Genomic DNA, 25,907 nt, shown 5'->3' with positions numbered 1-25,907 from the left:
AAAAGAAAAGGAAACAGTTAACTTCTGCAATGGAAAAACAAAATCAACACTCGTAAAATCCTCAAAACAACATAAGCATACTGCAGAAAAAATAATAGCAGACTTACCCATATTGCAGAAAGTGGAAAGTTCTTACCAATTTCAAATCACCTCCCAAGCAACAACGCCAAAATGTTGGGTGCAGGATTTTTGGTTAGGCGGACTCCTTCAACACTTAATTGTCAACCGGGGGGTTTCGTAAACTTAGAGATGAAGCACAAGAAATGCCATAAATTATATGAACTTTTCCAAACTCTATTCCTACTTCCTTAATTGCAATCTTTTAGAATAAGAAAAAGAAAAGAAAAGATCACCTGGAAATTTACACCAAAGATATTCTAGTGTTGGCATATGAAGGAAAGTACTTTTGCAGGAAAATAAATGAAAGGATTTCTCAAAACCTCTTGCAAACAATCTTTGATGAATGAAAATATAAATCTATGTTTATCTTCATGCAAGAGTTCTAAGCCTCAAGGCTAGAGTACTCTGTTCCTGTATCAGGGGATCGATTTTTGTACTGGGACAGAGGTTCCTGCGCCAAGTTTTCCAATCCTTGTTTCGAGAAAATAAAGAATGTGTTAACTAGGAAAAAAGAGCTTGCAAAGATGAACAGAACTTCAAAATAAATTCCTCAAACTGAAAGGCGCTTCAACCAATCTTAATGTCTAAAACAAGAATTAATTTCCAAAGTCAAAGCACACTCTTCTTAATTAAGGAACTTCTGCATGTAATCTAAAAGATCATTTAATTGTGACAGCAGGCTTCAATCTTGTAATAGTTATCCACATAAACTAATCTGCATTCATAACCTTCTTAAATCGGAAAGATTTCCTTTAAGAATCATTATGCATAAATATGATCTTTCCTAAACAACATAAAGTGCAAGCACAAACTAGTGTGTTGTAACAGCATTCGGTTTCTAATTATCATAAGTATGTTTAATTCAAAATATCAAAAGAACTTCAGAATAAAAATCACGCTCTTTAAAATTACATTAAGACTTATCAAATAAAAATAAAAGACTATTACTGTAATGAACCTGAAGAATCAATATACGAGACTGTAAATGCATTAGTGTAGGAAAGTGTGCTTGCAAAATCCAGGCAGAAACTGAGATTAAAATTGAAAGAAGGAAATCATAATATTAAACTTCAATTGAGCACGCACACCACGGATCTGTCACACTATAATGTAATCAGATTCAAACTTTGCAGAAGAATAAAAGAAACATCCATTTAATTCACACTTTTCATTAAAAGAAATTAACACATCTTAATTGAAAAAGAGAAGAACACGAGGGAGAACAAGTTGGGTTGGTTGGGCCCTAGCCAACCAACTCATTTCCCTGTTTAGGAAACACAAAGATTCAGCTCTTTAATCAACACATCAACACAAAATTACAATGCAATATTGAGAAATCATGGCATAGTTCCTTTGTATTAATGGTCAACAAATATACATCATGAATTCGAATCCATCCCAGAACTAGGGAGACACCAGCGAAATTACAAAAGGACAGAATCATAGTATCCTTGCAATAGCTATCACTCGCTATCATTTTCTATCTGAGTCCTAAATTTTATACATTCATTCAGGCCTGTGGCCATAACCAAATTACATCAAGTGTTCCAATTTGAGCCTTTCAGCTATAAGAAAATAAAAATAATCAGCTTGTGCTAAGCCTTTTGGCTATAACAAAACGTTATTCTAAGTATTAAGTCGGCGACCTAATCTCCACCATATCCCTGACTTTCCTCTACGCTCCGAGCCCAAATCAAGTTGATCGTTCTAGAACACGGTGTCCGCATGGAGTGGTGAGCTATCACGGTAGTTGAAGATTCGCAAGCAGTGCAAAAATCCTACCCACACTCGACCATGCCAACAATATGATTAATTCATTGTCTATCAAATACTTCTAGGAAGAGAATTATTAGTTGCAATGATTTAAATGTATAAAATCTATCAAAATTATTAATTAAGCACATTCATAACCCTTAAACATGAAACATAAATCTAGTGCACGAAGGGACACGATTCTTGGACTAGTGCAGGAATAGGGGGGCTTGCAAGGTTAAAACAGAGGTATAAGGTTATGGTTTTGAAGGGAAAAAGGGTTAAAAAATGAAGCAATTTAGCCTACCAACAAATTTCTCAATCGATTGTTTTAACCACTCGATCGAGCTACTGAGATCGTAAAAATCACAATTTTAGTACCCCTTCTGTGGATTTCTTTGTAACTCCTTTTTGTACCCTAGCGTATTTAGAGAAACAATTGTCGATAAGTAATAGAGTTGATCATGTTGGATTCGTGAAAGAATCCTCTATCCAATCACATATGAGTTTGACACTTTTGAATTCATGTCATATTTTTCATCTAATTCCTTTTAAACATAATGCTTGAATTGTTTTTGGACAGTTTCAAAGGGGCTGAATAAAAAATCAATAACATAAAATATACACAAAGAAAAAAATTCAAAAAACACCACTATCTTCATTTAGGATTCCTCTTCAAAAGGGTATTCTTGGTTTTTCAATTTATTTAAACAGTTTAAAAAAATCTTATGCGAACACGTGTCTACAAAATGCAATTTAAATATCACATTGTCAACTTCAAAAAATCATAATAAATATAATTTTGCATAAAAAAAATATGAAATACTTAGTTCTCTCGATGTAGATCATTCTTTTATATATAGATATATATATATATATATATATATATATATATATATATATATATATATATATATATATATATATATATCTATACTTTTTTTTAAGTACAAGTTTTAGACAAAGTATGCTATACGAACACATGCATACCTCTTAAGATGTGCAAAATTTGTAAGGACAAGCATTGCATTTAATGGAAAATTCACAGATTATATGACACTAATGTTTTTTGCAAAAAATATCATTAGGACAACAAAATAATTCTCCACAATTTGTCTTTTTACTCTGAATCAAAATTCACAATGCTTATATGAATTTTGAAGGCTTCAATTCGATAAAAGAGAAAAGAATTGAAATATCATTGTCACATTTAGCTCAAAAGTGTAACCCATCTTCATGCATTCACCCAATTTCTTATCAACACAAGTCGGTGGGTGGATTAGCAAGTGACTCAAGAATTCAATGTGTCTAACTATGGCTTGCTCATGGCGTGCAATGAGTTTTTCTCCAATCACATCTCATAAACAATTTGTGAAGCAATGGCTTTCCTAGTGTGTAAGTGACTCCAGTTATCAAATTCAAGTTGGGTTCATGGCCTTTAAGGCATGTAAGAAAGCAAGCTTCCCTCAAAAAAGCAATCCACAAGCTAGTGCTTACCTCAACCGACAATTAGTTAATTTTAAATAATTACTTTTAAAAGCATAGTTAGTGTATCAACCAATAATAGTTGTCCATGCGGGCATTTCAATCATAATTTCATATAACAATAATAGGGGTAAAGTAAGGGATGTCACACAGAATCCATTTATGCATTCAAAAATGTATTTTAAATAAAAAAAAATATCACAATCTAGCTAGAAAATTTTATTCATGAATTTTGTTCCAAAAAATTATTTTGTCTATTAATTAAATAACGATTTTTTATTTTTATTTTTATCTCTAATTAAGATAAGAATAAGTTAATAAATCAATAAATTCAAAAAGTACTGTTAATAAATTAAAAATTAATGAAATAGATTTATTATTATTATTAATTAATTTACCACAAATATAAATAAATACATTATCTTTAAAATTTTATAATCAAATTTACTTTTATTTGTTTTCAGAAAATTTAACCATTTGAACTATTTTTATCATTACCGAGCCCAAACAAATCAATAGGCAAGTTGAAACATCACTTATACTGATATGACTCATCATAAAAAATTAATAGTCTTTTATTTTTAGTGGTGATGGAACATTACAAACCTGTAAAATCATAAATGACATCTCAATCTTTCAGGGTTGATAATCAGCACCTCACCCTAAATCGAAAAGAAAATTACAAATTATGTACATAGCAAATTGAATACTTAAATATGTAAATATCCGCATTTTTAAATTTGATGTAACGGGAACTGTAATCCAAATCCTTGGTGCCGTCTCTTCAAGGAAATTATAGTCCGCTCGGGAGCACCGACTATTATTTGTTTTTTATCAATCCCATAAAATTATTGGACAATGTTTTTTTGTTTTGTCATAAAAATCAAAATCTTTAAACTAAAATAGTTATGGAAGCATTTAAATATTAATTTAAAACAAAAGTTATGTTGTGGCATGTTTTTTTAGATGAATTTTGTGCATGTAGGTTTATTTATTTTTTTAAATATCTTGAACTTTGCTTTATATGAGTTAGTGCACAACAAGCTTACTTGACTTTGATTTGTACTTCATTTAAAAACATAGATCACATTTTTCATGGTTGGCTATACAAAATAGTGATCCTCTCGTAGAGGCATTGGGGGAATAGCTTGTTACATTAAGAAGAACATCTCCCCCTATATTAGGATTTATAAAAACGACCCTTACAACCAATATAGTTGGATAGAGATCACTGGCATTAATAATAAAAAGACCTACATAGCAATATGTTATTTTGCCCCCAGCAATTCTAACTTCTATAAGAAGAAGAATCTAGATAAAAATAGTCCTTACAATGTTTTAGAGAATGATATTTCTAGCCTAAGGAATGAAGGTAATATCCTTTTAATAGGTGAATTTAATGCTCGAACTTCAAGCAACCAAGCCATTATTCTAAGCAATCATTCCAACCCTAATCCTCTTTGGTTAGACGAAGACCCTACTCTGGCTAGTAGGTACAAAAGGAGCTCTGATGACCTCGGGGAGAATTTGTTTGGGTCGGAGCTAGTCAAGCTCTGTAGTGCTCAGATCTCATAATTTGCAACGGTCTAAAGAAGTGGCCCAACTCTAGCCAGATGACCTGCATCCATGGGCTTGGTAGTAGTGTGGTAGACTATGTTATTTTCGATCTCCCTTTATATAACGAAATAATAAATTTTGACATCTTAAACAACCACGAGCTTGACTCTAACCATAGGCCTTTATTTATAACTCTCAATTTTTTCATGCATAGAGATCCCATAGAAAATAATCCTTATAACCAAAAGAACTTAATATTTGATAGAAATAAAAACAATCTCTTTCTATATGATTTAAAAACTGATTTGCTTCCTTTATCTAGTACAGACAACATAGAAGACCTCTATCATAATTTTACTACAACCCTCTCATATTCTATTAACAAGTTCTCAATTGAGGTTTCAAATAATAAAAGAAATAGCAAAACCAACCCATGTTATGACAAAGATTGTAAAAGTGCGAGGAGAGCAATTAAGGAAGTTGTTGATGAAACTGTTAAAATGGACAGATAAAAATATACAAAGCCCTAACTAAAACGAAAAAGAGGTAGTACATTCATAAAAGACAAGAGAATCTCTTACACCTCTCTAAGGTAGGTCCTAAGAAATTTTGGAGGCAGATTCTGAATAGGAAAACTAAAGATGATAATAAAATTGCTTTACACGATCAGAATTCCTATCTTAAAAAGCTTTATGAATCTCCAAATGTCATGGAGAACTTTGAAACCCTACTCACAACAAAATAAGTTTTCTCATTAGAAGACATTGATTTTTGGGTTAATCACCTGGCAAATGGGAAAGTTAAGGACATTTAAGGTTACCAGGCAGAATCATAAAATTGGAGGTCCTGTCCTCATCCCTCACATCCACAAGCTTTTCAATCAAGCAGTCAAGCAAGGGTTCCCTAAACCATGGACAGAGAGCCTCATTATCCCTATTTTTAAAAGTGGGGATACAAATAACCCCTCTAAATATCAGACAATTATGATTAGCCCTCTCTTAGCCAAGTTATATGGTATTATTTTGGAAAAGAAGTTGAGCATATGGCTTGAAAGTGAAGGTAAGCGGGCTAAAGGCCAAGCGGGTTTTAGAAGGCATCACCCAACAACAGATCACCTTGTTACGCTCAGGATCATTGTGGAGGAATGTCGTAATGATAAATCCAATCTCTTTTGTTGCTTTGTGGACTTTAGAAAGGCTTTTGATATGGTTCCTAGAAACAACCTTTGGAATAGATTAGAAGAGCTAAAGGTTCCTTTCGAGTTGAGAGTTGTCGCTATAAGGTTATACGAGAATGTAACTACCAAGCTAAAAAGCAATGAGGGGTGGTCGAAAGATATTAAATTTAATATCGGAGTTAAACAAAGTTGCCCCCCCCCCTCCCCTACCCTATTTGGCATTTACATCGACAAGCTTGAAGGTTATTTAGAGGAAGCAGGATGTGCTGGCACGATCTTAGCTGGGATAGTCATCATCCTTCTTCACTATGCTAACGATATTTTTCTTCTTGCAAGGTGCCCATCTGATCTTGATAAGCAACTTAGGCTTGTTAAGAATTTCTGCTCTACCATGGGTATGACTGTTAACACTGACAAAACAAAAGTTATGATTATCAAATCCAAGAAGGACACTTACGCTAATTTTATGTATGACAATAATAACTTGGAGGAAGTTTATTGTTGCAAGTACCTAGGAATTGATATTCATCACAAGCTCAACTGGAACTATAGCATTGAAAAAAGGATTAATGGGGGGTGGAAAGCTTATTTTGGTCTTGAAAATAATTGTAAAAAGGCAAACCTCGTAATGTGGGATAAAAATAAGTTCCTCTTTGAAACTTTAGTCACTCCTGTTATCTTATATGGATGTGAGGTTTGGGGTTGCAGCATCTCTAGAGAATCCTGGAGAAAGATTGAGTAAATCTAGAAGTGTTTTATAACGTATAACCTGAAAATTAAAAGCAATGCACCCTATCCTATTCTCCTTATAGAAGTAGGTCTTTCCCCTATCAAGAACCTAGCTATGACTAGGCTTCTAGTATACAAGCACAAAATCAATAATATAGGAGATCATAGACTCCCTAAGCTAGCTTTAAATTCCAGCCAAAACCACCTAAGGCTCAAGCGGGGGTGGTATAAAGACACGAGGGCCTGGTTAAACCATTGGGAGATCAACGAGAATGATGCATTGCAAAACATTAATAACATTTAAAATATTGTTACTTCTAAGTTTAAAGAAAAAATGTGGTGTGAAAAAGATTTAGCAGCTAAAAGAAAATTAAGTTACTATAAGAAGGTCATCAACCCCACCCTAGAATATCAAACGTATCTCTTTGTTTTAACTAGCTCAAAGAAGAAAATTAATATAGCGAAGATTAGAACAAACTCTCATGAGCTCCATAGTGAAACAGGTTGTTGGGGAGTTCCTAAAACACCATGGATGGAAGGATTTTCCATCTCTATGAGAATAGGAACATCGAGGATGAAAACCACTTCCTCTTAGCGTGCCCCACGTACAACCACATTAGATCTCAATTTCATAATCTCTGTCACAACACTGACCTTCCTAGCCTTTTACGATGTCAAAATTATAGTGAGCTCGGGGGGCTTCTCTCCAAGCTTTTTGAGCATAGGAATAAAATCTTAAATCAAACTAAATAATTTGATTCTTTAGGTCCGATAGACCAAAGTTTGGTCTCAGTGGACGTTAACCATCATCATCATCATCATATAAAATAATACTCTTTGGTGAGTCAATTAGATTATCACTATTATAATTGAGAATTATTCTCGCTTTCTCTTATAGCCAAGACAATTGTCAATTGGAATTGCAAAATCATATGATTTGAGCAAATATATCTATGTTGATAGATCGAGTGCAAGATTCACAATAATTTTTACAAATTAAACCACCCAATTAAGTTATCCAATCTAATTGAATATTGTACTTGCAATTAAAAAAAATCAAATATGAATAAAATTTAGATAATCTAATCTTGTGACAAATATGTGTTATATATATATATATATAATTTCCTTTGCAATTTTAAATCATTCTAAATTATTAAAAATTGATTTAATTTTAAATCTATGAAAATTTTGAAACTTTTAACTTGCACAATTTATATTATTAGAAAAAAATTCACCGCAAAATAAACAAGGTTACATAGTTAACATCTCTGTGGCTTAGTTTAATTTAGCTACTAATTTACTTTGTATTTCTATGATGCAATTACTTTCGGTTAAATGTAATTAGTCAAAAAATTGGTCAGAATTATTGTTGTTGTCATGTTGATTTAGCTTGCCATTATAGAGAAACCACATGTAAGACTAGTGAGTTGCAAAATAACCATGAATTTTTTATGACCGGTCTCTATTTTATGAAGTTTTATGACCAGTCAATTGCAAAATAACCATGAAGTGCAAAATTTCTATGAACTATTTTTATCATTACCGAGCCAAAAACAAATCAATAGGCAAGTTGAAACATCACTTATACTGATATGACTCATTATAAAAAAGTAATAGTCTTTTATTTTTAGTGGTGGTGGAACATTACAAACCTGTAAAATCATAAATGACATCTCAAGCTTTAAGGGTTGATAATCAGCACCTCACCCTAAATCGAAAAGAAAATTACAAACTATGTACATAGCAAATTGAATACTTAAATATGTAAATATCCGCATTTTTAAATTTGATGTAACGGGAACTGTAATCCAAATCCTTGGTGCCGTCTATTCGAGGAAATTAAAGTCCGCTCGGGAGCACCGACTGCGTAGAAAAGTCCAGTGGCCCACCATTACAATAAGAATGAGAATCGACATGATTACGTTATGTATTTTTATTTATTTTTAAATGGTAGCGAAAAGTGCTTTACTGTTTTTTATTTTTTATTGTATTTATAAATGAGATGTTAACATGGATTTAATAAATAATTAGAGTGGATATCTCATTAAATTTATAATTTATAATATTATTTGTTTTCTATCAATCCCATAATATTATTGGACAATGTTTTTTCTTTTGTCATAAAAATCAAAATCTTTAAACTAAAATAGTTATGGAAGCATTTAAATATTAATTTAAAACAAAAGTTATGTTGTGGCATGTTTTTTTTGTGTAGATGAATTTTGTGCATGTAGATTTATTTATTTTTTTAAATATTTTGAACTTTGCTTCATATGAGTTAGCACACAACAAGCTTACTTGACTTCAATTTGTACTTCATCTAAAAACATAGATCACATTTTTCATGGTTGGTTATACAAAATAGTGATCCTCTCGTAGAGACATTGGGGGAATAGCTTGTTACATTAAGAAGAACATCTCCCCCTATGTTAGGATTTATAAAAACGACCCTTACAACCAATATAGTTGGACAGAGATCACTGACATTAATAATAAAAAGACCTACATAGCAATATGTTATTTTGCCCCATCAATTCTAACTCCTACAAGAAGAAGAATCTAGATAAAAATAGTCCTTACAATGGTTTAGAGAATGATATTTCTAGCCTAAGGAATGAAGGTAATATCCTTTTAATAGGTGAATTTAATGCTCGAACTTCAAGCAACCAAGCCATTATTCTAAGCAATCATTCCAACCCTAATCCTCTTTGGTTAGACGAAGACCCTACTCTGGCTAGTAGGTACAAAAGGAGCTCTGATGACCTCAAGGAGAATTTGTTTGGGTCGGAGCTAGTCAAGCTCTGTAGTGCTCAGATCTCATAATTTGCAACGGTCTAAAGAAGTGGCCCAACTCTAGCCAGATGACTTGCATCCATGGGCTTGGTAGCAGCGTGGTAGACTATGTTATTTTGATCTCCCTTTTTATAACGAAATAATAAATTTTGACATCTTAAACGACCAGGAGCTTGACTCTGACCATAGGCCTTTATTTATAACTCTCAATTTTTTCATGCATAGAGATCCCATAGAAAATAATCCTTATAACCAAAAGAACTTAATATTTGATAGAAATAAAAACAATCTCTTTCTAAATGATTTAAAAACTGATTTGCTTCCTTTATCTAGTAGAGACAACATAGAAGACCTCTATCATAATTTTACTACAACCCTCTCATATTCTATTAACAAGTTCTCAATTGAGGTTTCAAATAATAAAAGAAATAGCAAAACCAACCCATGTTATGACAAAGATTGTAAAAGTGCGAGGAGAGCAATTAAGGAAGTTGTTGATGAATCTCTTAAAATGGACAAGATAAAAATATACAAAGCCCTAACTAAAAGGAAAAAGAGGTAGTACATTCGTAAAAGACAAGAGAATCTCTTACACCTCTCTAAGGTAGCTCCTAAGAAATTTTGGAGGCAGATTCTGAATAGGAAAACTAAAGATGATAAAAAAATTTCTTTACACGACTGGAATTTCTATCTTAAAAAGCTTTATGAATCTCCAAATGTCATGGATAACTTTGAAACCCTACTCACAACAAAATAATTTTTCTCATTAGAAGACATTGATTTTTGGGTTAATCACCTGGCAAATGGGAAAGCTAAGGACATTGAAGGTTACCAGGCAGAATCTTAAAAATTGGAGGTCCTGTCCTCATCCCTCACATCCACGAGCTTTTCAATCAAGTAGTCAAGCAAGGGTTCCCTAAACCATGGACAGAGAGCCTCATTATCCCTATTTTGAAAAGTGGGGATACAAATAACCCCTCTAATTATCAGGCAATTATGATCAGCCCTCTTTTAGCGAAGTTATATGGTATTATTTTGGAAAAGAATTTGAGGATATGGCTTGAAAGTGAAGGTAAGCGGGCTAAAGGCCAAGCGGGTTTTAGAAGGCATCACTCAACAATAGATCACCTTGTTATGCTTAGGATCATTGTGGAGGAATGTCGTAATGATAAATCCAATCTCTTTTGTTGCTTTGTGGACTTTAGAAAGGCTTTCGATACGGTTCCTAGAAACAACCTTTGGAATAGATTAGAAGAGCTAAAGGTTCCTTTCGAGTTGAGAGCTATCACTATAAGGTTATACAAGAATGTAACTGCCAAGCTAAAAAGCAACGAGGGGTGGTCGAAACATATTAAATTTAATATTGGAGTTAAACAAGGTTGCCCCCCTCCCACCCCCTCCCCTACCCTATTTGGCATTTACATCGACAAGCTTGAAGGTTATTTAGAGGAAGCAGGATGTGTTGGCATGATCTTAGCTGGGATAGTCATCATCCTTCTTCACTATGTTGACGATATTGTTCTTCTTGCAAGGTGCCCATCTGATCTTGATAAGCAACTTAGGCTTCTTAAGGATTTCTGCTCTACCATGGGTATGACTGTTAACACTGACAAAACAAAAGTTATGATTATCAAATCCATGAAGGACAATTACGCTAATTTTATGTATGACAATAATAACTTGGAGGAAGTTTATTGTTACAAGTACCTAGGAATTGATATTCATCACAAGCTCAACTGGAACTATAGCATTGAGAAAAGGATTAATGGGGGGTGGAAAGCTTATTTTGATCTTGAATATAATTGTAAAACGACAAACCTCGTAATGTGGGATAAAAAGAAGTTCCTCTTTGAAACTTTAGTCACCCCTGTTATCTTATATGGATGTGAGGTTTGGGGTTGCAGCATCTCTAGAGAATCCTGGAGAAAGATTGAGCAAATCCAGAAGTGTTTTATAACATATAACCTGAAAATTAAAAGCAATGCACCCTATCCTATTCTCCTTATATAAGTAGGTCTTTCCCCTATCGAGAGCCTAGCTATGACTAGGCTTCTAGTATACAAGCACAAACTCAATAATATAGGAGATCATAGACTCCCTAAGCTAGCTTTAAATTCCAGCCAAAACCACCTAAGGCTCAAGCGGGGGTGGTATAAAGACACGAGGGCCTGGTTAAACCATTGGGAGATCAACGAGAATGATGCATTGCAAAACATTAATAACATTAAAAATATTGTTACTTCTAAGTTTAAAGAAAAAATGTGGTGTGAAAAAGATTTAGCAGCTAAAAGAAAATTAAGCTATTATAAGAAGGTCATCAACCGCACCCGAGAAGATCAAAAGTATCTCTTTGTTTTAACTAGCTCAAAGAAGAAAATTAGTATAGCGAAGATTAGAATGAACTCTCATGAGCTCCATAGTGAAACAGGTCGTTGGAGAGTTCCTAAAGCACCATGGATGGAAAGGATTTTCCATCTCTATGAGAATAGGAACATCGAGGATGAAAACCACTTCCTCTTAGAGTGCCCGACGTACAAGCACATTAGATCTCAATTTCATAATCTCTGTCGCAATACTGACCTTCCTAGCCTTTTACGATGTCAAAATTATAGTGAGCTCGAGAGGCTTCTCTCCAAACTTTTTGAGCATAGGAATAAAATCTTAAATCAAACGAAATAATTTGATTCTTTAGGTCCGATAGACCAAAGTTTGGTCTCAGTGGACGTTAAGCATCATCATCATCATCATATAAAATAATACTCTTTGGTGAGTCAATTAGATTATCACTATTATAATTGAGAATTATTCCCGCTTTCTCTTATAGCCAAGACAATTGTCAATCGGAATTGCAAAATCATATGATTTGAGCAAATATATCTATGTTGATAGATCGAGTGCAAGATTCACAATAATTTTTACAAATTAAACCACCCAATTAAGTTATCCAATCTAATTGAATATTGTACTTGCAATTAAAAAAAATCAAATATGAATAAAATTTAGATAATCTAATCTTGTGACAAATACGTGTTATATATATATATATATACATATATGTTAGGATATTCCGACACATAGGATATAGTTAAGTACAACTTGGTCTAGTATAGAGTTAGGTAAAGTGTGTTTCTTTACCGTTGTACATTTTGTAACTTACAATCCGACGGTCACGATATGAAGTGGCCTGAGCCAACACGGCCACTTCAGGCAATCTATTAATAAAAGAATGAAAATTTACATATGCTTCTCTCATGCACGGATTACCCTACAAATGACTGTCCATGCACTTTAAATAGAAATCATGGACCAATCGGGTGTCAAGCCACGGATCAAGTGTCGGTAATACCAAGGAGAGAATGAACCATCGGATCACTACATATCGTGACCGTCGGATTGTAAGTTACAAAATGTACAACGGTAAAGAAACACACTTTACCTAACTCTATACCTAACTCTATACTAGACCAAGTTGTACTTAACTATTTCCTATGTGTCGGACATTGAGGATTTACTTAGAAGTAAAGGTCTCTACCGAATAGCCTCAGACCATGAAAAGAAACCAAAGGATGAAGATAAGGCTGCTAAATGGGAAAATAGCCAAGATCAAGCACGTGGATTGATAGGGATGTCTATTTCTCCAGATCTTAGATTCCATATTGCAGAACTTGATACTCCTGATGAAGCAATGAAACAAATCAATAAAGTTTTTGGGATTAAAAATGAACTTAGAGCCCATCAACTTGAAAATGAGTTGCTTACATTGGACCCTAATAATTTTTCTTGCATTGAAGATTTCTTGTCCAAATTCAAGACCCTTAGATATCTCTTGGAAGGTGTTAAAGTTAAGAAAGAAGATAGTAACCTTATTTATTCCATTCTTACTAAGTTGGGACCAGCCTATTCTGTGTTTGTTTCCACCTTCCATTCTACAAGAGAAGCCTTCATTTCTCAAGGAACAGACTACAAGCCCCCTTCCTTTGACTCTTTTTGTGATTCTTTAATAAGAGAACAAGAAAAACTCTTACACCTTGGTCTTCTTAATCTTGGAAACTCTTCCAAGAAAGCGTTAGCCGCCCAGCAGCAACCAAATTCAAAGAATCCTAAGAAGTCATATCCTAAAAAGAATGGTCCTAAACCAAACAAGGGTCCTAAGCAATTTCAGCCCCAAAATGAAAAATCATTTCAACAAAATGATAAGACAAATAAAAACAAAGGGAAGAAGACTGATAGACATTGCAATTTTTGTAATCGAGATGGCCACTTAGAATCAAAATGCTTTAAGAAGATGGAATCCTTGGAAGCAGCAATGAAGAAGCATAACATCCATTTGGGGCAATCTTCAACTTCAACTTCATCTTCAGGAATGGCACTTTCTGCATGTGGTTGCCATGCATCTCGATCTGGCTATGCATTAAATGTATCTTCTTCTTCTCATTCTCATGAGTGGCTCATTGATTCTGGAGCTTCTTATCACATGGCCAAAAACAAAGCCATGTTTTCTTCTTTAAATGATTGTAACACCAAAAATATATATGTTGGTGATGATAGATCTCTTAGTGTTGTAGGGACTGGAACTGTTCATCTAGACAATGGTCAGTTTAATGATGTATTATGTGTTCCAACTTTATCCTGCAACCTTCTATCTGTATATCAGATAACTCATTCAGGTGAAGGTAAAATCGTTGAATTTTCACCTCATGATGTTGTAATCAAGGAACTAAGAGATCCTAAACAGATTTTGGCTACTGGCATTGCTGATGATTCTACAATGTTGTATAAGTTTCACAACTTTGGGTCATCAAATCTTCCCTCAGTATTTGTTGCTCATAACGATGAAGTGAGCAAAATTTGGCATGAGCGATTTGGTCACTTAAACTATCGCTCCCTTCAGCATCTATGTAAAGAAAATATGGTGACAGGTCTTCCTATGGTATCTTGCAGAGATGGTGTTTGTTCCGGATGTGTACTCGGAAAACATCATCGAGACAGTTTTGAAAAACGTGCCTCTTGGCACACCTCAGCCCCTTTACAGCTTGTGCATAGTGATTTATGTGGTCCACTTCCTGTTGTTTCATTCTCTGGCTGCAAATATTTCTTAACTTTCATTGATGATTTCTCCAGACGCACTTGAGTATACTTCTTAAAACTCAAGAATGAAGTATTTAACACATTTTTGGCCTTCGAGGCCTTTGTTGAAAAACAATATAGACATCAAATTCTTAAGCTAAGATCTGATAATGGCGGAGAATATGTTAAAAACACATTCATCAACTTTTGCACTGAGAATGGAATTCAAATGCAACATATTGTTCCATATACTCCACAACAAAATGGTGTAGCTGAAAGGAAGAATCGCACCTTAAAGGAAATGGCTAATTGTATGCTACAATCTAAAGGACTTGGTCTTAGTTTTTGGGCAGAAGCAATTAACTGTGCAAATTACATAATAAATCGCACTCCTACTAAGGCTTTAAAGAATATCACTCCAGAAGAAGCATGGAGCTCAATCAAACCAGATGTTAGTCACTTTCGTGTTTTTGGAAGTGAAGCGTGGGCCCATATTCTAGATGAAAAGCATAAAGCTTTAGAACCTAAGAGTGAAAATTTTACTTTTGTTGGATATTCTGAAGATGTCAAAGGCTATAGACTTATTCCATTTAGGTCCAAAAATGTTATCATTAGAAGAGATGTAAAATTTGATGAAAATATATCGGCCTGCGAGCCTAGTCTGGCGGTTGTGCCACCTCTCCCTATCTCTTCTACTTTTGAAAACATTTCTTCCTCAGATGATGAAAGTGAGGATGACAATCCTCCCCCACCATCTCAGGATCCTCCTTCAGCTCCTCAGCTTCCAAAATGGGTTTGTGCTACTCGAGATGCAGCAGGTGATCTTGTCGGTGATCCTACAGATCAGCGACGTACACGTTCTCAGTTCGAGAGAGCCTCTTCTTTACTGGCTCAAGCTCCAGTAAATTATGATCCTGACACCTTTGCAGAAGCTTCAGGCCATCCAGATTGGGAAGCAGCTATGAATGAAGAATATCATTCATTGTTGGCAAATGATACATGGGATCTTGTTCCTTTACCAAAGGGACGAAAACTTGTTCGATGCAAATGGGTTTACAGAACCAAGTATGGACCAGAAGGGAAAGTTGATAAACATAAAGCTTGTCTTGTTGCTATGGGTTTTTCATTGGGTTGAAGGCATTGACTACACTGAAACCTTCTCCCCTGTTGCCAAAATGAACTCTATCCACCTTGTTCTTTCCCTTGCTGCCTCTTTCAAATGGGAAGTCCATCAGATGGATGTTAAATCTGCCTTCTTGCATGGGGACTTGCATGAAGAAATCTATATGGAACAACCCATTGGCTTCATACAAACAGACTCCAGCCTTGTATGTCGACTTAAGAAATCCCTTTATGGTCTCAAGCAAGCTCCTCGGGCTTGGTATGCCAAAATGGATAGCTTTCTTTTAGAATATGGCTTTTCTAGGTGTCATTCTGACAATACTGTCTACACCAAGAAAGTGGGAAACTCTCTTATCATCCTTGTTCTTTATGTTGATGATCTTATCCTTACTGGTAGTGATCCCAACCTTATAAACCATGTGAATTCTAGCCTTAAAAGGAAATTTGAAATGACAGACTTAGGACACTTACACTATTTTCTTGGTCTTCAAGTCTTGCAATCCAAGGAGGGTATTTCCCTTTCCCAGTCCAAGTATGCTTGTGATATTCTACGTCATTTTCACATGGAAGACTGTAAGCCATCCCCTTCTCCCTTTCAGTCTGGAGTCAAACTTTCAGTCACTTGTACTTCTCCTGAAGTTGATGCTACCTTATACCGTCAACTTGTAGGAAAACTCTTGTATCTAACTCATACTTGTCCTGACCTTTCCTTTGTTGTTGGTCTTGTTGCTCGGTTTATGCAAAACCCACGTGAAAGTCATTGGAAAGCAGCTAAAAGAATACTTCGTTATGTTCGAGGTACAGTTCAGTTTGGGATTCATTACAGTGTCGAAGCAGCTCCTCTATTGGTTGGTTTCATTGATTCTGATTGGGCTGGTAACCCTGATGATCGGAAGTCTACTGCCGGTTATGTGTTCACTCTTGGTTCAGGACCTATTACATGGGCTTGTAAGAAACAAGCTGCCATTTCTCTTTCATCAGCAGAAGCAAAGTATCGTGGTGCCGTAGAAGCTAGTAAGGAAGCCTTGTGGCTTCGTCAAATCCTGTCAGAGTTTGGCTTTCAGCAGTAGCATCCGACTACACTTTGGTGTGATAATCAAAGTGCCATTCAACTATGCAAAGATCCAGTCCAACATCAGTGCAGCAAACACATTGAACTGCACATGCACTTCATCAAAAAGCTCATCCATGACCATGTTCTTGAAGTGCAATATTGTTCTAGAGATGATCAAGTTGCGGACATCTTTACAAAGGCTCTCACAGAGGCGAAGTTCACTAAACTTCGATTTATGGTTGGAGTTCAGGAAGTTGTCACTAAGGGGGGATAGGCTCTAGTGCCTCCTTCCTTCTCCTATTGTGTCATATTTGTAAATCCTTCAATCCTATCCCAAGTTGTTCTTAAGGGGGGATGTTAGGATATTCTGACACATAGGAAATAGTTAAGTACAACTTGGTCTAGTATAGAGTTAGGTATAGAGTTAGGTAAAGTGTGTTTCTTTACCGTTGTACATTTTGTAACTTACAATCCGACGGTCACAATATGTAGTGATCCAACGGTTCATTCTCTCCTCGGTATTACCGACACTTGATCCGTGGCTTGACACCCGATTGGTCCATGATTTCTATTTAAAGCGCATGGAGGGTCATTTGTAGGGTAATCCGTGCATGAGAGAAGCATATGTAAATTTTCATTCTTTTATTAATAAATTTCCTGAAGTGGCTGCGTTGGCTCAGGCCGTGGACTGTTTCCCTCTTTGAGGGTTTTAACCACGTCAAAAATACTGGTGTATTGATCTGCGATCTGGTTGTGAGCGGTGTCCTTTGGTGTTCTGTCTGAGGAACTTACCCTATAAATTCCTACAATATACAATTTCCTTTGCAATTTTAAATCATTCTAAATTATTAAAAATTGATTTAATTTTAAATCTATGAAAATTTTGAAACTTTTAACTTGCACAATCTATATCATTAGAAAAAAATTCACCGCAAAATAATCAAGGTTGCATAGTTAACATCTCTGTGGCTTAGTTTAATTTAGCTACTAATTTACTTTGTATTTCTGTGATGCAATTACTTTCAGTTAAATGTAATTAGTCAAAAAATTGGTCAGAAATATTGTTGTTGTCATGTTGATTTGGCTTGGCATTATAGGGAAGCCACATGTGAGACCAGTCAGTTGCAAAATAACCATGAAGTTTTTATGACCAGTCTCTACTAAGGATTAAGCCATAGAACTCAAGAATATCAGCTACTAGTATGTCAATGACTTGACAAACTTCAGGATTTGATGAAAGTTTGATGGTTACTTGGTTAAGTTCCCCAACAACTTCGACTCGAGATCGATCTAATTGTACTATATGTACAACAGATTTCTAAGGATAAACATTTAACTTTGCACAAACTGTTCTAGGTAAGATGTTAGATGAAGCTCCTGAATCAACTAAATAGTTGTATAAATTCTTATTAAAGATTTCAAAAGTAAGGAGAAATGGAGGAGTACGATATTTATATCTTCCTCCAATTAGAGCGATGTTGGTTGGATCAATCTTGTTCAAAGAGGTGCTAGGGGGCCTTCCCATTTCTTGGGTGGCTTGTGATATCATGATGGCAGGAAGTGACACAATAGGTACTGCTTTGAGTTCTTTAAGAAGTAGCTTCTGCTGATGCTTCAATTTTCTAAGCTCATGAAAGGTGATGTTTGCCCTAGTTTTCTTCATATCATCAATAATATTATATTCCATTTCATCATAAACTATCAAAGTTTTAAGTGAAGGTGAAGAATATGATTGAGTAGGAGTAGTTTGAGTGGATTTTGGTGAAGATTTCTTACCTGTTGCTTTGTCCATGGGAGGTGGAATTGAAGCCTTCTTCTTTGATTTTGTTTGTGACAATTCAATAGGGTTTTTACTTCGGGTAGCGACACGTAATGCTTCTTGAGTTTCTTCACTGGTGTTAGTGCCTAAATCTACCTCAGGCTGAAGGAAGGCAGGTCTTGGGTAACATCAAACCACGCTTAACCTAGTAGCTAGCCCTACCAGGTTAGGAGAGGGCTCTCTCCTTGTCAATCTCAATTAGAATATGGCAACTAGGGCTTGAGATGACTGAAATGAATGCTGATTTTAGGCTAGGTATAGTATATTAGGGTTTCTATTTTGATTTTAGGTTTTGGTTGCTGGATCAATTGGAGAAGGCACATTGGATCCGGGAAATCAACTTAGGGATACAGTCATGTCCTGTGGGGCCGGGTAGACAAGAGCTTATGTACTAGAAAATTATTGAGATGGTAGAATAATACTGCTGAGGAGTTGAGGAGGGCACAAGAAACTATGAATCCTCTTCAAACAGTGAAAACATTGAAAACTAAATGCAATCCCAAGACAAAGCATTGTAAATCTAGTGTATTTTGTCTATTCACCTTGATTCATTTAGTTTAGAAGAAAGAGAGAGATGTGGATACATATAAAACATTAGAAAAACTCATTACAAAGAAGAAACAATACATAAACTCACTATCACAAGAATCCCACAAAAATAGTTGTGAAACCTGGTTTTATTCCTTGCCAACTGTTGATACAAAATGTTCAGTGAGTCCAACACTTCTGCCAAAGTCCAACCTTTACAAATGAATCAAAAAGTACATGATATAGGCAAGGAAACTACTCAAGCTAGCTATCAGGGTCGAATCCATGAGAAAATGGGTGGTTTCAACCATATCTAAACTAAGAACAGGAATATAGGCAGTGGAACAACTTGCCTCTAAAACCAAGGAAACCAATTCATTACAGCTCAAAACCACTTGGAACTTGATATATCTACCCTATGAAGTCATTTTCAACCATAACTACATCAAATTACATCATTTACCATGCTAATTTCACCAAGAGAACAAGAAAAAGTCAACTGTAGAGAAAATTAGGCGAAATCTGGAAAATCAGGCAAAACTGGCAAAATTCATCCTATGTGTAGCGCCACTGATCCTGTTTGTAACGCTTTTTATAGGATAATTTTGGAAGGCTTCCCAAAGTCCAAATCAGGTGCAGGATAGCTATTTGGAAAACTTGATGAGTCTAATTTCTAGAACAACTTGAATTTCTGAATTTGGAGTCAAATTGCCCCTCCAAAAATTGATTCTCCCAAGACTACTTCCTGTGTGGCAAAAAGGTGGCATAGAGGGCACTTTTTGGGTGTTTTTTTACCCTTTGGAGACCTATAACTTGTCCAAAATTCTCCGCCATTTCTTAGCTTCCATATTTTTCCATGCTTATTGCAAAAATATAAACTTTTTTGCAAGAAAGTATCCCCAAAAAAAGCGCAGCATTGGTGGCATTGCACACCTATTGGAAAAGCCTGTGTTGAAAATTTCTATGCGCAGTGCCGCTTCCAGATCAAGTTTTGGAGGACTTCCCAGTGTCCATATTAGGCATGGGATAGCTCGTTGGAAAGCTTATTGAGCCTTCATTCCTAAAAATTTTGAATTTTCCAATTTGGAGGTCATTTTCCCTATCAAAAGTCAAATCTCCCAAGACTATTCAAAATGTGCAAAGTGAGGCTGCCTAAATGAAAAGTGTTGTTGCAGTCAACGTTTGAAGGTCTTCCTCAACTCCAAAATGAGCTCATGGTAGCTCATTAGAAATCTCTCTATATCTAGATATCATTTCACTCATCAAGCAAGTCATTTGGCCAACCAAGCTAGGAGCAATCTTGATTTTCCCAAGGACACTCCAAAGGTGAAGTAACTCCCCTGAGGCAACTTGTATTTTTGACATTTCTCTAAAAACATGACACCTATGTAAAACGTGATGGAGGCCTTTCTTCCTTGGCATACTATGGACAAAAACCTCTCTCACATTTTCCAAATTAATTTTTTCTTGCTCAAAAACATCATTTGATTAAAACCTATCCCGATGTGTGGAACAGGGGATTTGTCGAAATGAAGTGAAATGAAGGGGATAAGGAGCTTATAAATTCTTGAGAAAATTTTTGGAAGTAGGGAGGGATGTTAGGAAGTAAGGGAAAGTTAAATTTCAAATGTTGGGTGAGGGGAAGGAGTCCAAAAGGGAAAAACACAGGCCTAGCCTAGAAAATTGACAAATTGTAACAAGAAACTAAGGTTTGTGGGAAAATGAGGAATTTGAGGGATATCAGTGATGGGAAGTGTTTAATAACATACATTAAGGATATGGGAAGGTGTATGAACACCAGGACACAAGTTTTTTTGATGATTTGACCATCCAAGAGAAATTACCTTCAAAACCCTAGGAGAGGGAAATGAACCTTATCTAAGCACAACTAAAACACGAACAAGGTGTAAAATGACCCAATGGAACCTGAAATGATGATGACCACTCTTTGAGTGATGGTACACTCAGTGGAATGGTGACATGGACCGACATTTGGAAGACTTTGGAAGGAGTGAAAACAAACCCTAGACCTAATACCTGGTGACCAAATTTTACTTGAAAACTCATTAAAATGAAAAAATTTGACTTTGACACCCTAAGTCCACTTTGTAAGAGCATATTTGATCACTGGTGGAAGGCTTCAAAGACTGACACTAACATTGGCTCCAATGGCAATGGTAGCTCCTTGGAGGTGCCAAGAACTGTAGATCTTTGGGAGAGCAGACCAATGCCTTATCCATTGGGCAATGGAGTCAAAAACTCAATCTTGAAATTACATAAAAAAGTACTGATGACTCAAAGACACAAATGGACTTGAAACTGACTCAATATTAAAACACAACTAACAAACTGGAAAATATGTTTGAAATGGAGCTTATTCAATAAAACCTACTCTAACTATTCCATTCATCACCTGATCAGGTGAATGAAACAAGCAATGCAACCAAGTAAGCATTTTGGCTGTTGTTTTCATTCTCCACAAGTGCTTGCTTATGAAAAATAAGAGAGAACTACTGAAAGGCAACTCCCATGTGTTACACTAAAAAATGTCACCATGACTATTTACAGTTAGTATGGCTCAATCAACAGTCATGCTACCCTCTTAGGCAAGTCTTATGCCTCTGCTATCCATCTCAAACTCAAAGAAGAGAGAAAGTCTTGTAAAAAATGTGTTTATCTCTGGGGACGCAGGTTCTCTCAAGCCTTACCTGCGGGGACGCTCACAATGTTCACAAAAGCTGCGTCCTAGGACGCTCTGTATGTTAAGGGACAGGTGCGTCCTTCTGTAAAAGGCAAAATGCGCAAGTTTCATCTTAAAAAAAGTTACTTGTGGTTACTTCTAGAACTTTCTAGAGGTCGGTTTGATGAAATGGATGTGCCTCTAGTTGGTTCATGTATCCCTATTAAGGAGGAACTTATCCCATCAATAAGGGAGATATCCCACCCAAAGAGGGGGATTATCCCATTGATGGTGGACCTGAATAACCTCTTTACAGCACTATAAATAAAGGCATTGAGCCAGAGGGAGGGGAGGTTGAAGCTATACATTTTCTTTGGGTAAATGATGCAGGAATTAGGACTCCCATTTAGAACCTTGTGAGGAGAGATTGTCTTTGCTTGATTCTACTTGGAAGTGGGTGAGCTTTGTCAAAGTAGAGGAAAACCCTTGATGGACCCTGGGAGGAAATTGCACAACACCAAGGCCAGGTTGTAAGAGTTTCTTTGTTTCGTTATTAATACAAACTGGTTCATTTTTCTCAATAGCTTGTGTTAATGAGTTATTTCATGTGTTCCTTGGTCTGCATGTTGAATATATATTTTATTATATGAGATGCAAGTGCTTGGTAATTGTTTGATTGTTTGTGGTTGCAGGAATTGATGTGAAGGAGGAGCTCATCCGGATCGGCAAGGACGGACTACAACAACAGCGTTTTGGAATAAGGTAAGCCTAAACACTTGTAGTTTTCATGTTTTAAAAGGTGTATTTAGAGAAAGATCGCTCCATTTTGTCTTGTTTGTCGCTAGAGAGTTTAGACTCCTAGGGAGGTCAGTTGTGTCCGCACAAATGACTTTTTCCGCCACGACAAATTGGCGATTCCGCTGGGGAAGCCATTAATGTGAAAGTCTTTTCCTTTGTGTGAACTTTGCTCTGAGAAAATCATTTTTATTTTCTGGTTTTTGACTGTGACAATTAGTATTTGGGTGGCTTAGCTTTAGATTTAGTTAGATTTGGTTTTTCTTAACTTTTCCAGAAGGACGCACCCTCTGAGTACTGCACAGTGCGTCTTTGGACGCGCTGTTGCCGTTTGCACAGAGCGGACCCGCGCCTGTTCTAACGGGTTGTCTGCGTCTTCCTGTAAAAATTTAGGAAAACTCCATTTTTGCTTTAATTGCTTTTAGATTTTGTTTTTTTTAGTGTTTTCTGCCCAGATCCTTTAGTACCCTGTCAAAAATTTTCACCTGAACTTGTTTTGTGAGCTTTGAGTGTTTTAGTGGATTTCAACGAAGTTTAGGCCTAGGGTTTGATTTTTGAATAGGTCCTGTAGTGACTTTGACGGTAGAAAGTTGTCCAGCCTTAGATCTCTCTGGTTTGTCAGCCTTTTTAGAAGTCGGGCCTGTCGTAAAGTCTCCTTGTGTGAGCAGCTTGCCATTTAAGTTGTCTTTTGGGTCAAATTTCGAATTACTTGTTTATAAAGTGTTGATTTCCATTTTACAAAAGAACAAAAAGATTAGAGTTTTGTTTTGACTAGTTTTTGGTTCTGCAATAAGCTAGTCCTTGATTTGATTGTGATCAAGTAAAACACCTTAGAATAATCATTGTTGGCTTTGCCTCATTAGGTTTAATTAGGGTAATTTCCTTTTGATTTGTTTGTTTTTATTTTTTGAGTGAATTTTCATAGATTGCATAGTTTGCAATTGATTTTTATTAAAATAGATTTATGTTTTTCGTTAAATAAGAAAAATACAAAAACATCTCCTTTAAAAGTTTTGTTTCAAGTAGCATTTAAAGTTTTTGGAAGAAAAAGAGTTTTTTCGTGCAAGTAAAGAGCGGTCATGTTTTTATGCTTGGAAAAGACAAACGAATTGTTTCTTTGATTGTCTTTAATTAAGAAGTTGCTTTTATAAAAATTGCATTCTCTCAACTTTTTAGTTAAGCAATTCATCGAAAAAGTAAAGTAGTGGGTAAATCATCCTAGGTGCATTTTGTAGTGGTTTCGAGTCGAGTCAACACACCACTGGTTTCACTTCCATCACCTTTTGACTTAAGAAACAACCTTAAAAGTAACGCTTAAATTAAAATCAATCTAGTAATTTTTATTTTTCTAGGGCTCTGAAACACCAACATAGCTTAGGCTAGGGTCTTGGAGTAGGTGAGTACTTAACTCTCCAAGACTACAAAACCAAACAGATAGTTTATCTTGAGTAGAATAAATCCAATTGTTTCAATTGCACTCTGGGAAAGCTCCTCTTAAAGGAGAAGCACGAGCTCGTGTCCGAACCAGTGAGGGGATCATTCCCCCCTCGTTGGGAACGACGCCAGACAGTACGTATTACAAACGGTAAACCTCGGATTAACCATTGTCGAGGAGCCAGGGGTCACTTATCGGTAAACCTTGGATTACTGTCAAGGAGCCGGTAAGGGGATTGAGCTTGTTACTCTGCCCTTGCGTGCTGTCGGAGTTTAGACTGTTCCCCCAGGTGTAATTGTTGTGATTGGTAACTTTAGTGACCATAATCTTTAGGGTTCTACCGAGGTGACGGTGGAGGGAAGGTCCCACTGTACCTGGAGCAGACGTCGGTTATACTCACTTGGATTTTCCAGGGGGTTCACTTCACTTCGAGACGGTTAAAGTGGAGGAACTTGTGCCGGTCTATTCATTAAGCAGGTTGCCGGGGTAACTGTTCCACCCGCCATTTCTGTACTGAATCCAGCGAGGTTGGGCTTCATCACCAACTAGCGCTTTTGGTCCGGAAGACTACTGTTTGTGTTTGGTTTGACGCTCTAGATTATTTAGGCGTGTGCTTCAAATTTGTTTGCTTCTTTAGAAGACTTTAGGTGGTTTGATTTGAAATTTTTACTTTGTTTTCGTGTGTTGTAGTTAAAAATCTTTAATTGTGGCGGAATTACCGAGACAGTCCCGTCGACTTCGGGGCAAGTCTCCTGAGATTGTTACCGGAATAGATTTGTTAAGAAAACTCCGTAAATCGCGGGGTGAATCTCCTGAAGACATTCCGGGTCAGTACGAAGGGTTAAAGGTCCTTGTAACTCCTCCTAGTGACAGTAGAGTAGGTTCACCTGAAGAAGGAGAATCTTCCTTGGTAGTCCATCCAGATTACCAAAGTTTAGAGACAGGTTATAATCCCGAAGCTGTTTTAGTTTCTGAGCTTGTTGGTAGTTTTTCGTCTGCTAGTGATACAGGCGAAGAACCTGAAATATCTGAACCTGTTACTCCAACTTCTAGTGTTCCAGATTCACCGAGAATAGAAAGAATTATCACCGAAAATCTACCTTCTGGTTTGATTGCTATAGAAGAACTTGCTCCAGAAGAGGATATAGGTGTCTCTCACCTTGAAGGTCAACTTACTATTGATCTAAGGGAGCGTGAATCCATCTTTTACAGTCCTCCTAGAAGTACTACTTGGTACCTTTCGTTAACCAATTATTTAGACAACTCAGGGGTAGGTTTTTCTCCACCTCGTACTCCTTTTCCACCTGGAGGTATTTATACTCCTGTAAATATGTCTGGTCAGTCGTCCGTGTTTACTCAAAGTCCTGAATCTTTCTTACACGGCGGTCCTTCTGTCCCCACTGGGTATCAATCTCTTTCTGGTACCTTTGCGGGAGCATCTCCTCAACCCGTTGATCATGGGTTATTAATTGGAAACAGTGGTAATGTACCATTGGGTGTAGGAGACATTTACATGATGTCAGGTTCAGTTCCCGTTTCTCAACCTCAAGGTGGCCAATTACCGCCTGGGGGGCAACCGCAGTTAACGCCTGGGGGGCAACCTCAAGGTACACAAATCGTGTCTGGGGGGCAACCTCAAAGTCAGTATGCACCTATGGTGCAATACGCGCCTCAAGGTCAACCCCAGCCTCAATATGTACCCCAGGGTCAACCTCAGTATCAATATCAACCTCAAGGATGGCAACCTCAAGGATGGCAACCTCAAGGGTATCAACCCCAAGGTTATCAACC

This window comes from Pinus tabuliformis, chromosome 5_2, assembly GCF_031772625.1.
Source record: "Pinus tabuliformis cultivar Carrire ecotype Pingquan chromosome 5_2, CPIR1, whole genome shotgun sequence".
Lineage (NCBI taxonomy): Eukaryota > Viridiplantae > Streptophyta > Pinopsida > Pinales > Pinaceae > Pinus > Pinus tabuliformis.
The sequence above is the reverse complement of the archived record's forward strand: the minus strand, read 5'-3'. Positions refer to the sequence as shown.